Consider the following 12,680-nt stretch of genomic DNA (forward strand, 5'->3'; position numbering starts at 1 on the left):
ATGCTCTGATGATCAATGATATTGAGCATCTTTTCATATACCTATTTGACATTTATATATCTTCTTTTTTGTTTTTGCTCATTTTTTGAGACAGGGTCTCACTCTGTCACCCAGGCTGGAGTGCAGTGGTATGATGATGGCTTACTGTAGTTTTGACTACCAGGGTTCAAGCAATCCTCCCACCTCAGCCTCCTGAGTAGCTGGGACCACAGGCATGCATCACCATGCCCAGATAGTTTTTAAAATTATTTGCTATGTTTTTCAGGTTGGTCTTGAACTCCTGGGCTCAAGTGGTCCACCTGTCTTGGCTCCCCAAAATGCTGGAATTACAGGTGAGAGCCACTGCGCCTGACCTGTGTGCCTTCTTTTGAGAAATGTCTGTTCAGATTGTTTGCCCATTTAAATAATTGGATTATTAGTTTTTTTCTTATAGAGTTGTTTGAACTCCTTATATATTCTGGTTATTAATCCCTTGTCAGATATATAGTTTGCAAATATTTTCTTCCATTCTGTGGATTGTCTTTTCACTTTGTCCATTGTTTTCTTTACTATGCAGAAACTTTTGAACCTCATGTGATACCATTTGTTCATTTTTGCTTTGGTTGCCTGAGCTTTTGGAGTATTACTCAAGAAATCTGTGCCCAGAACAATTTCCTGGAGAGTTTCCCTAATGTTTTCTTTCAGTAGTTTCTTGTCCTTGATATAAGTCTTTAACCCATTTGGATTTGATTTTTGTGTATAGCACAAGAGAGGGTTCTAGTTTAATTATTCTGCCAATGACTTTGGGAGGCTGAGTTGGGCAGATCATGAGGGCAGGATATCGAGACCATCCTGGCTAACACAGTGAAACTCCGTCTCTACTAAAAATACAAAAAAAAAAAAATAGCTGGGCGTGGTGGGGGCACTTGTACTCCCAGTTACTTGGGAGGCTGAGGAGGAGAATGGTGTGAACCCGGAAGGTGGAGCTTGCAGTGAGCCCAGATCGCGCCACTGCACTGCAGCCTGAGCAACAAAGCTAGACTCCATCTCAAAAAAAAAAAAATTCTGCCAATGAATATCTAGTTTTCCCAGCACAATTTGGTGAAGAGACTGTCCTCTCCCCCATGTGTATTCTTGGCACCTTCATTGAAAATGAGTTAGTTGTAAATGTAAGGATTTATTTCTGGGTTCTCTATTCTGTTCCATTGGTCTATGTGTCTGTTTTATGCCAGTACCATGCTGTTTAGCTTACAATTGCTCTGTAGTATAATTTAACGTCAGGTGATGTGATTGTTCCAGTTTTGTTCTTTTTGCTAAGGATGGCTTTGGGTATTCTGGGTCTTTTTTGATTTCATATAAATTTTAGGATTTTTTTTTCTGTTTCTGTGAAGAATGTTATTAGTATTTCAATAGGGATTGCATTGGATCTGTAGATTGCTTTGTGAAGTATGTGTATTTTAACAATATTTACTCTTCCAATCAATGAACATGGACTATCTTTCCTTTTTTTTTTTTTGGTGTCTTCTTTAATTTTTTTGCATTGGTGTTCTATAGTTTTCATCGTAGAGATCTTTCACTTCTTTTGTTACATTTATTCCTAGATATTTTATTTTATTTGTAGTTATTGTAAATGGGATTACGTTCTTGATTTTCTTCTTTAGATTGTTCAGTTTTGGCATTTAGAAATGTTACTGATTTTTGTATTTTGATTTTGTATCGTGTGACTCTGAATTTGTTGATCAGTTCTGATAGTTTTTTGGTGGAGTTCTTAGGTTTTTCCAAATATAAGATCAAATCACCTGCAAACAAGAAAACAATAATAATTTTACTTCTTTCAATTTGGATGCCCTTTACTGTTTTTCAATTTTCTTGATTGCTCTAGCTAGGACTTCCAGTACTATGTTGAGTAAGATTGTTGGAAGTGGACATTCTTGCCTTGTTCCAGATCTTAGAAGAAAGGATTTCAGGTTATCTCTGTTCAGGATGATACTGGCTGAGGGTCTGTTGTGTATGGTTTTTATTGTGTTGTGGTATGTTCCTTCTAAATCTAGTTTTTTTGGGGGTTTCTTTTTATCACAGGGATGTTGGATTTTATTAAATGCTTTTCAGCATCAATTGAAATTACCATATGGTTTTTGTCCTTCATTCTGTGGATATGATGTGTCACATTGATTGATTTGCATATGTTGAACCATGTTGGCATCCTTGGGATGAATCCCACTTAGACATGATGAATGGTCTTTTTCATAGAACGATTTTGGAAATACTACAGACTTCTCTGTTTTTTGGAATAGTTTGAGTAGGATTGATAGTAATTCTTCCTTCAATGTTTGCTAAAATTAATCAGTGAAGCCATTGGATCCAGGCTTTTCTTTGCTATGAGATGTTTTATTATGGGTTCAATCTCATTTATCCAGTTCTTCTAGGTTTGTGGTTTGGTTGTGTTTTTTTTTTTTTTTTTTTGAGATGGGGTCTGTCACCCAGGATGGAGCTTGGTACAATCTCAGCTCACTGCAGCTTCTGCCTCCTGGGTTCAAGTGATTCTCCTGCCTCAGCCTCTGGAGTAGCTGGGAGTACAGGTGCATGCCACCATGCCTGGCTAATTTTTGTATTTTTAGTAGTGATTGGGTTTCACCATGTTGGCCAGGCTGTTCTTGAACTCCTGATCTCAGGTGATCACCTGCCTTGGCTTCCCAAAGTGTTGGGATTACAGGCATGAGCCATGGTGCCTGGCCATTACTTGCAGGTTTTTCAATTTATTGGAATATAGTTGGTCATAATAGTTTCTAATGATTACTTGAATTTCTGCAGTATCAGTTGCAGTGTCTCCTTTTTAATCTCTGGTTTTATGTATTTGAGTCTTCTCTCTTTTCTCTTAGTCTGGCTAAATGTTTGTTGATTTTGTTGATCTTTTAAAAAATATTAACTTTTCATTTCATTGATATTTTATATTTTTAAATTTCAATTTCATTTATTTCTGCTCTGATCTTTGTTATGTTTCCTTCTACTAATTTTGGTTTTGGTTTGCTCTTGCTTTTCTAACTATTTAAGATGCATTATTAGGTTGTTTATTTGAAGTTTTTCTACTTTTTTTGATGTAGGTGCTTTTTGCTATAAACTTACTCCTTAGTACTGTTTTTACTGTATCTCATAGGTTTGTTTTTTGTTTTTTTGTTTTTGTTTTTTTTTGGAGACGGAGTCTCTCTCTGTTGCCCAGGCTGGAGTGCAGTGGTGCAATCTTGGCTTACTACAAGCTCTGCCTTCTGGGTTCATGCCATTCTCCCACCTCAGCCGAGTAGCTGGGACTACAGGTGCCCGCCACCATGCCCGGCTAATTTTTGTTTTTTGTATTTTTAGTAGAGACGGGGTTTCACCGTGTTAGCCAAGATGGTCTCGATCTCCTGACATCGTGATCCACCCGACTCGGCCTCCCAAAGTGCTGGGATTACAGGCATGAGCCACTGCGCCTGGCCTGTATCCCGTAGGTTTTGGTTTGAATTTAAAGTTTTTCTCTTCTCAAAAACTCAGTGTCATGTTACTGGCTTCTAGTGCTTTGGGCAGTGAGACCCTTTTACTTGATAACAGTGGTAGCTGGGACAACTTGGCAACGTAAATAAATAAACGGCATCTAGATTGGAAAGGAAGAAGCACATTTATCTTTATGTACAGATGACATGATCTTGCATTTAGAAAATCATAAGAAATTTACTAAAAAGTGTTAGGACTCATGAACAAATTTAGGAATGTAACACTATATAAGATTGGTATACAAAAATAACTGTATTTCTTTACCAAGAAATCAAGAATCCAAAAATGGAATTACAAAAATAAATCTTGTTACAATAGAATTAAAGCTGGGGTAACTTTAACATAAGAAGCTTAAACTTGAACACTAAAAACTACAATGCATGGTTAGTGTTGGAAACACCCAGGTACCATCCCTGAGCCTTCTCTCCTTGGCTCTGAGGACTTTACCTTCACGGGGTGAGGAAAGGGTTTGCATTCTTGGCTTTTACATTATAGTAGGTGGGTTCGGGGTGAGGTATCTGCAAGTCAAATGAGTATTACAATCTCTACTTTTATGTATAGGAGACTGGGGCCGACAAAGAGAGGGAATGACAATCCATATCCTGGAAGGCGAATTGTCAGGCACTGATTTCCCCTATGTAACCCCTGCCAATCATTGTGTATTTAAAGGATCCCCAGATACCTTACCACTAGGTGTTCAAGAGAGAGGCCTGTAATCTAGGCGTCTGAGAAAGCAAGGCTAGAGATTCCAATATTGGAGACAACAGGGCTCTGGGAAGATTAAGGTTGAGTTTTCTGGATCTGCAGAATAGAGTCACTGAGGACCAATTGCAAGTTCAGAGGAGATGAAAGAACAAGTCAGGGCATGCTCAAGAAAAGAGTAAACCAGGGATAGGTTTTAGGCAAGAGTCACACTGAGGAAGGGCAGGTTCTTGGCGTCGCTCAGGAAGGAATCCAAAAGCAAGCCTGTGGTGGAATAAAGCAGCTCTATGGAGGCATTGGCGGTGTTACAGCCCTGCGTCCGCTCCTGCAGGGCAGGGAGCCCTCCGTGGGTTGTGCTCCCAGAGTAGCAGCCTAGGAGTGGCTTGTAGTCATTTTTATAATTCACTTTTAATGACATGCTAATTAAGGGGCGGGTTACTCAGAAATAGCTAGAAATGGGCAGTAACTTCCAGCTGTTTCCATGGCAAGGGGTGGGGACTTCCTGTGCTGCCATGGCACTGGCAAACTGTCACGGCTCTGGTGGGAGCATCTTCTGGTGATCTGAGACATGAAGTGCTTTCACTGCCTCTCCCAGTTTCCTCTGTGCCTCTTACCTGAAAGCCCTTCACACCCCCATCTACCCACCTACAAAGTTCACTGCCCTTTCACCCCACACCCATTTCACACGCACTCCCACATCAACCCCAAGCATTCAAGCTGGCAATTTCCCTGTTAGGAACCTCGGTGGTAGCCGGAGTTCTGAAAAACCCCTAGGCAGAACTCCTTGCCTAGTTTGTGGCAGAAGTCAGGGAAGGAAAGGCAAAGTTCAGGTATTTCCCACAATAAATAAATAAAGATAGGTAGATTTGATTGATGGATGGATGGATGAAACGTGGGAGTTTATGGGCAAATGTTCATCAGACATTGGAAGTGTAAGTTGTCACAAAGACTATGGAGTGCACTTGTCTTATGACCCTGTTATTTTATCCTAGTATATACACTAGAGCATTTTTTTCTAACTGTGTAAATTGAAAGCTCACAAATTAGTTTAGTGAGAGAAAAGATAACAGATTGGAAGAGAATTACCTTATTCATTAGTTGTGATTTTAAAAATGTAAAGTAAAATAGAGACATGATTTTTTTCATGCTTTTGAATGCATCTATAAAAAATAGACTTGAGGGCTGGGTACGGTGGCTCACACCTGTAATCCCAGCACTTTGGGAGGCCGAGGAGGGCAGATCACGAGGTCAGGAGTTCGAGACAAGCCTGACCAACATGGTGAAAACCCGTCTCTACTAAAAATACAAAAATTAGGCAAGTGTGGTGGCACCCGCCTGTAATCCCAGATACTCAGGAGGCTGAGGCAGGAGAATCTCTTGAACTTGGGAGGCAGAGTTTGCAGTGAGCCAAGATCGCACCATTGCACTCCAGCCTGGGTGACAGAGCGAGACTCCATCTCAAAAAAAAAAAGTTACTCATTAACAGCATAGACCAATTGGTTTCTATTGGAATTTCTCCATCATTTTCACAATGTCCCAGGCTGTGAAACCAGGATTTAATAACGAACCAGAATGCCACATCTGTGTCACGTGGGTAGGGACCAGTCCTGATCCATTAAGTCCGGGTCTCCAGGTAACTGGACTCACTGCTGGGCAAAACAGAATGTCCGGCGTGCATTCCTAACAGGGGACCGCAGAGCCTCATAGGAAATGTAGTGTCACCTTCCAATGATGTTACCATCAAGGACCTTGGGAACCAGCTTTTCTCTCTGCGCATGCGCCGCCCCGCCCACTTCGCCATTTTCCTCCGGAAGTGCGGATCCCAGCGGTGGTCCTGTAGCTGAGCAGGCCTGGGGCTTGGTTCTATGTCCCTGTGGGTAGGTGCGAGGGCGAAGAGGAACCTGTCGGCCTCGGGGGATCCCGGGGGGCCAGACCAGTGTTCCCCATTTGTGGGGGCAGACGCGTGGGCGCATCGCGGGCAGGAGAGGCCTGACGTGCATTTGCGGGCCGTGGACCCTGGCGGGGGCTGGGAGGACAGGCGTGGGGTCCCAGCAGTGAAGCGGGTTCCAGAGGCGCAGGAGTGGGTAGGCGAGGCTGGTGGCCCTGGGCCCGGAGTCTGCAGGCCGCGCTCCTGTCCTGACGCTGAGGGACCCGGTTACCAACCCTCATGTAGCTCAGTTTGCCCATCTTTCCTGGTGCTAACACACAGTTCTCTGGAGACATTCCCCATTCCCAGAGGAGTAGTGCGAAATGCGTGTGCCTCTAGTCTTAAGCTGGGCGTTTGTATTAGTTGAGTTTCCCGGTGTCTATTTAGCAAGTGAAGTTTCTGGTTCCCTCCTTCACTGTGTGACCTGCCTAGTCCTCCTGGATTGCATTTATGGAAGTTTATACGAGACCTAGTTTCCATGGAGGAACTCACTGATTCCGCGAGGGAGATGGGGTACTGGATGATGGTCTTCAGCCTTAAGGGTACTTCAGTCTTAACTGTGTGTTATAAAGTTTGAAAGGGAGGGTTCCCTATGAATAAGAAGCGCACTTGAAAGAACAGCCCTCTGGTCTAACCTCTCACTGGTGCTTCAGAGGAGGATAAAAGGTCACAGGTGAAGATCCCAGTTTTCCTCGCTCAGGAAATATTAATTCTACTCCCTAGAATGCACAAGATTTGCAAAGACTAGGTGATAGTGGAAGGTTTGGAAGAACTTTCAGAAGGTTGAGGTGAATTCGGCTGAGAAGAACAGGCAAGGACCTAGGAAATATTCCTTATTTGAAGGGGCCTGAAAGTGTGATCTGGGGTGCAGGAGTGACCTGTCATACTTGAAAAGATTGAAATACTCTGCAAATACAGTCCATTTCCTTCAACCTTAGCTTGTTGTTTCCAGTGTCTGAGATATATTAAACCTAGTCCATCACCAAATTTAGGATAGATTGTGAAGTTCTATTGATTGCATTTCATTTGTAATTTAAGACTTTCTCCCCCTACATAATTTCGTTAAAAACATATTGAATTCTATTCACTTAGGTGTAACAGTTAATATTTGCTGTTTAAGGAACTAATTAAACCTTACTGGCTTATAAAAAACAACCACCATTTTATTTGTTTGAAGTTCTGTGGATCTGCATTTTGGTGTGGTGGGTTCAGCTGGGTAGTTGATATATTTGTGTTGCCTGGATCACAAAACAGGCCTTAGTCACCTGGTGCCTTGACTGAGCCTGGTTGGTTTAAGATAGGTTTCTTCACAATCTGGTGGTTTGTGGTGACTCTTGGCTAGGCCCTGTGTCTCCAACAGGGTAGCTCCAGACCTCTTCACAATATGACTGTGTCCAAAAAGGCGAGAATCAATGGATATTTGCATGACATTTTCCATTGTCCATTCACTGGACAAGTCAGATGGAAAAGCCCAATTTATTGTCAGAGCATAATATGAGGGCTTGGATACAGGGAAAGGTGTTATTGGGAAACATGAGTAGAATGGTATACTGCAGGAAATACATATTATGTACATTTTAAAAAACGTAGGCCAAAATTGCTGGTTTGCAAGATGCACTTTCCATGATGTTCAGGTATAGAAAAGCAAGATGTACTGTCATGGGAATGCTCATATGAAGTTATTTGCGGAATCCACATATTAATAGGAAAATAGTTAATACAGCCCAGTATATTTCTATAACATTTATTTTAGTGAACTTATAATGTTTCTTTGTATTAAAATATTAGATTATATCTTTAGGTAATATTGTTACTAAATTAGTAGGTAATACATATTTTTATTCAAAAATAAATTGTGCATCTAATGTCTACCAATTAATGTACTTGTAGATGTATCTTATCTTAACTTGAGTCTTTGCTGCCCCTAATGAGGTGTGAAGGACTCTTCTCCCATGGGGAAGTTTTTCTTTTTCAGGAGGGAGGAGGGCTTTTCCAGGTAATGTGTCTAGAGTGTTGGGCAGAAGAATCTGGGACCACACCTCACCAGTTCTCTCCTTAATCAACGTCATTTGCCTTCTCTTCCAGCTATGTTTCCAGTGTCCTCTGGGTGTTTCCAAGAGCAACAAGAAACGAATAAATCTCTGGTGAGTTGTTTATTTGTTCTTCACTTTGTTTTACACTGTATTTTCTGAGTTTATGGGTGTCTGTGAATTAAAAAGGAAAAGTAGAAATAAGTAAAACTCAGGTTGAAGGATATATACATAAATAAGATAAAGCTGACCTGTAGATATAGACAGGTTATAAAAGCTTAGAGTTGTCTAAGTTGAGTGCAAAGTTTCCTCTGATCTTTCTGATGCCGAAACAAAAAAGGCAGTCATGTTTGTTACGTGATTGGAATGGAACCCGACAAGAGAGCATGCTGTGTTCTTGTGGGACAGGAAAGCTTGTGTGCACCAAGTCTTAACCACCACCTTCATTGGTGACATAGATTATGTGCTGGAACATATTTCACACCGGTCTGGCAGTAAGCACTTGTAGTGTTGTGCAGTGGAAACAGTCATCTTCCGCTAAGGCATGGCGTGTGGTGCAGTGGAAATGGTCATCTGACGCTAAAGCACAGCTTCTATCGTAAAGTATGCTCCTTGCTCAAAGAGTGTGGTCCCAAACAGCTTTTGGGAGGTCCTCCTTCACTCATGGATGAAACCTGGAACATCTTGAGGACTGAGTTAACCACATGTCCTTAAATAACTCTCCACACGTTTTTCTTAGTTTATCTCTACATGCAGGGTGTGCAGCAGCCTGTTCAAAGTCATATTTTCTGGGAAATATTTTCAGTGTTTACTTGCAATTTAGCCCACTCTGTGTAGTCTTAACTTATTTCTTCTAAACTCACCATTAACCTAAATAATAGTCAAATTTAGGGGGGCTGTATTTGTCTTACTCGAGTCTTCTACCATAGTTGAAACTGTCGTACCCAAGCGATTTAGAGAGAAATGCCACACTTTGAGACGAATTCAGGAGTCCTTTATTAGCTGGTGACTGAGAGATGGCTAACACAGGAAATACTCTCGGCCCTAAAGAACGGCTAGATTTTCTTTTATACATTGGTTTAGAGAGGGGAGGGGGGATTCCAGCTGCAATAAACTTACAGAAGAAAAAACAGACAAAAAACTTAAAAAGACAGATGGTTACAGGAAAACAAACTGTTCCAGGTGCAGAGGCTTTAAATTCACCACAAAGTGATGAGTGAGGGGGCTCTGGGTATTATCTGCCAGACAAATGTGGGGGCTTTATGATATTATCTCTGAGTAATTTGCTGGGAACTGTGGACATCACTTGCCTCAGCACTTTATCAGTTAATTGCACTCTTTGATATGTTGAAAATCAGCTTGCACAAGTTAAAGTCCTTGAGGAAAGGGGGTGGGTAAGGAGCCCTTGATGTCTTGTAAATGAAGGAGCCAAATGGAGTTTGTCTGGTTTTCTCAGCTAAGGGAGAGTCTATTCATATTAAAAACAAGGTTAGCTATCTAAGGAAGAGTCTATTCATGTTAATACAACGTTGGGTATTACAAAACGTCTGTTCATGATCTGGAAATTCTTCTGTGTTAGTTCTGTTAAAAGAAAAACTTTAAAGGAGTTTAATTGAGCAATAAACGATTCACAAATCGGAAAGTCCCCAGAATCACAGCAGATTCACAGAGACTCCAGCACAGTCATGTGGTGGAAGAAGATTTATAGACAAAAGGCAAGCGGCATACCGAAATCGGAAGTGAGGTACAGAAACAACTCAGCGTTTGCCTTGTTTGAGCACAGTTTGAACATTTGGCAGTGCCTGAGTGGTTGAAGTTTGGCCATTGGGATTGGCCAAGATGTAGCTGTTGTTTGAGGTGTATACACTCAAGTTAGGTTTTCATTCTTGTTTACCTATTAAGGTAGGTTGCAGGTCACCCACAAGGACTCATATATATAATTATGGAGTCCTTCTCAGGACATACTTAGTTCACTTTAACAATGCCTTCCCTTGGTTATTTTCTCAATTTTGAGAGATTGGCCAAAACTTCAGTCACTGCTGTCACTATTACCGTTGCAAATGTACTTATTTGGTTTAGAAACCCACTGGGAAATAGAACAGTGAGATTTGAAAAGGTGGAACAAGGACTTAAGTAGAAGGTGTCTTCTTATGCTGGAACATCCTGTTTACAGGAGAAAAACAAAACCTGGTTTGTTCTAGGATTTTTGTGTTTCCTTAAAGTCTTAGTTTGATTATGTTCCATTTAGCATGAGTGACTCCATTTTGGTTTTGTTTGTTCTGTTGGGACCCATTGCATGAGCTTAGTTCAAAACAATGGCCTCCCATAATTTTGCTTAAAAAATTCCTCCTTTTGGCTGGGCGAGGTGGCTCATGCCTGTAATCCCAGCACTTTGGGAGGCCAAGGTGGGCAGATCACGAGATCAGAAGATTGAGACCATCCTTTCTAATACGGTGAAACCTCATCTCTACTAAATACACAAAAAAATAGCCAAGCATGCTGGCGGGTGCCTGTAGTCCCAGCTACTGAGGAGGCTGAGGCAGGAGAATGGCCTGAACCCGGGAGGCAGAGCTTGCAGTGAGCTGAGATCATGCCACTGCACTCCACTCTGGGGGACAGAGCAAGACTCTGTCTCAGAAAAAAAAAATCCTCCTTTTCAGTCAAGTTCTCACTTAGTTGAGAGTGTGACCAAAATGTAGGGCCTTAGCCTCACTCTTAGTTACCATTGTTTTGGGTTTCCGGTTTAGCACATCACTCCCATTGCTTTGGGTAATGGTTTTAGCACGTCACTCCCATTGTTTTGGGTTCTGGTTTTAGCATGTTACTCCCATTGTTTTGGGTTTCTGGTTTAGCACGTCACTCCCATTGTTTTGGGTTCTGGTTTTAGTACATCACTCCCATTGTTTTGGGTTCCGCTTTTAGTACATCAGTCCCATTGTTTTGGGTTTCTGGTTTAGCATGTCACTCCCATTGTTTTGGGTTTCCGGTTTAGCATGTCACTCATAGGTTACGGTGTCCTTATGGTTGCACATTTTTTTTAATCTGTTGTCATTCCAGTTGAAGAGATACCATTTGACATTTTAGAGATGGCTGCATGCAAACTCTTAAAACATATGAGTAAGTACAGTGCACCAGGGAGACTCTTATGACTATTGGGATAACACCAAGAATTTGGTATATGCTCCTTATTCAGGGTCCCCATAAATCAAACCACCTAAAATCAAATAGATTAAAGAATGAATTAGATAAAGAGTTTACTTGCTTAACTAAGTGGGTTTTTTTGTTAATTCCCTACAACCAAATCTTTATAATACCCAATGTTTTCTCCATATGCCATGTTAGCAGCTGCACAGATACTTAAGATAAGAGTCTCATGATAGTAGAGAAGTCTTGATCTGTGATCTTGGGAAAAGCTGTTCACATTAAGGATGCCATCTTCTTCTGGGGGGGAACTGTCCTTGTTAGCTTTACCTTAAGGGTTCCAAGGGGTGTATGGTTCCGAGTGTGGAGGGACCCTTCTGAGTTGTAAGACTATGAACCCAAAGTTTAAGGTTTTAAAGTTTTGCTGTCATGTGGATGGCAAGGGCAGTCCTCTGATGTTCTCAGAAGATCCAGTCATCAGATTCTAGATTGTGAAGGGGTTGGCTGTCCTCTGTGAACCATAAAAGGCTTTCTTTAGCTGGTGAAAATACACTTCAGCATAATAATCTACTGTTTTAACATCAACCCTCTTGCATGGAAGAGCTTTTATACAATCAGAAAACATGCACTGAAAATGACAACTGAATGAAATCCCTTTATAAAATGTTTAAATGGCCCATCAGGTAACCAAATGTACCTGAAGTTTTGATTGTTTTCCTAAGAATATAGGTTTGACAAACCAAACATTGATTATAAACTATTTTAGCAATTTAGAGATCACCACAGCAATATATTTAATTTGGATCATTTTCTCTTTCCATGATGAGTTATGGAATGCAGAACTTTTAATAACAAAAGTTTTAAGGACTTAAGATGGACAAGGTGGCCATCCTGGTTCTTCATAAGTCTGTGCTTAATTAACATTAGACTTACATCCTCTTGAATACCAGCTGTTTCTTCAAATTAGGTGCATGGCACTGGTAACTGATGAGTTATAGATAATTTGGCTTAGACCATGGAGTTTATTTAAATTATATATCTAAACAACTTCAATATTGGTGATTTAGCATGCAAATCTGGCAAAATATTTCCTTGATTTTCAATTTTTGTTTTACTTGGGTTAGCAGTTTAATAAACAGGTTGGTCTTCTTATTAAACTTTAGGATTGTTTTTTTTTTTTTTTTTTTGAGACAGAGTCTCAGTCTGTTACCTAGGTTGGAGTGCAGTGGCACAATCTTGGCTCACTGCAACCTCTGCCTCCTGGGTTCAAGTGATTCTCCTGCCTCAGCCTCCCGAGTAGCTGGGATTACAGATGCATACCACCACACCGGGCTAATTTTTGTAGTTTTAGTAGAGGCGGGGTTTCACCATTG

The 12,680-nt window shown here is 41.1% G+C and overlaps 1 long non-coding RNA gene across 1 annotated transcript; it reads left to right on the top strand.

Moving 5' to 3' along the window:
• The first annotated feature begins 5,493 nt into the window (after positions 1 to 5,493).
• LOC134729037 (uncharacterized) lies at positions 5,494 to 11,369 on the top strand. Its single transcript, XR_010109876.1, has 3 exons — positions 5,494 to 6,086; positions 8,222 to 8,280; positions 11,224 to 11,369. It is a non-coding gene; the product is annotated as an uncharacterized LOC134729037 (long non-coding RNA).
• Positions 11,370 to 12,680: the final 1,311 nt, after the last annotated feature.

This window comes from Pan paniscus, chromosome 15 (assembly GCF_029289425.2).
Source record: "Pan paniscus chromosome 15, NHGRI_mPanPan1-v2.0_pri, whole genome shotgun sequence".
NCBI classification, from domain to species: domain Eukaryota; kingdom Metazoa; phylum Chordata; class Mammalia; order Primates; family Hominidae; genus Pan; species Pan paniscus.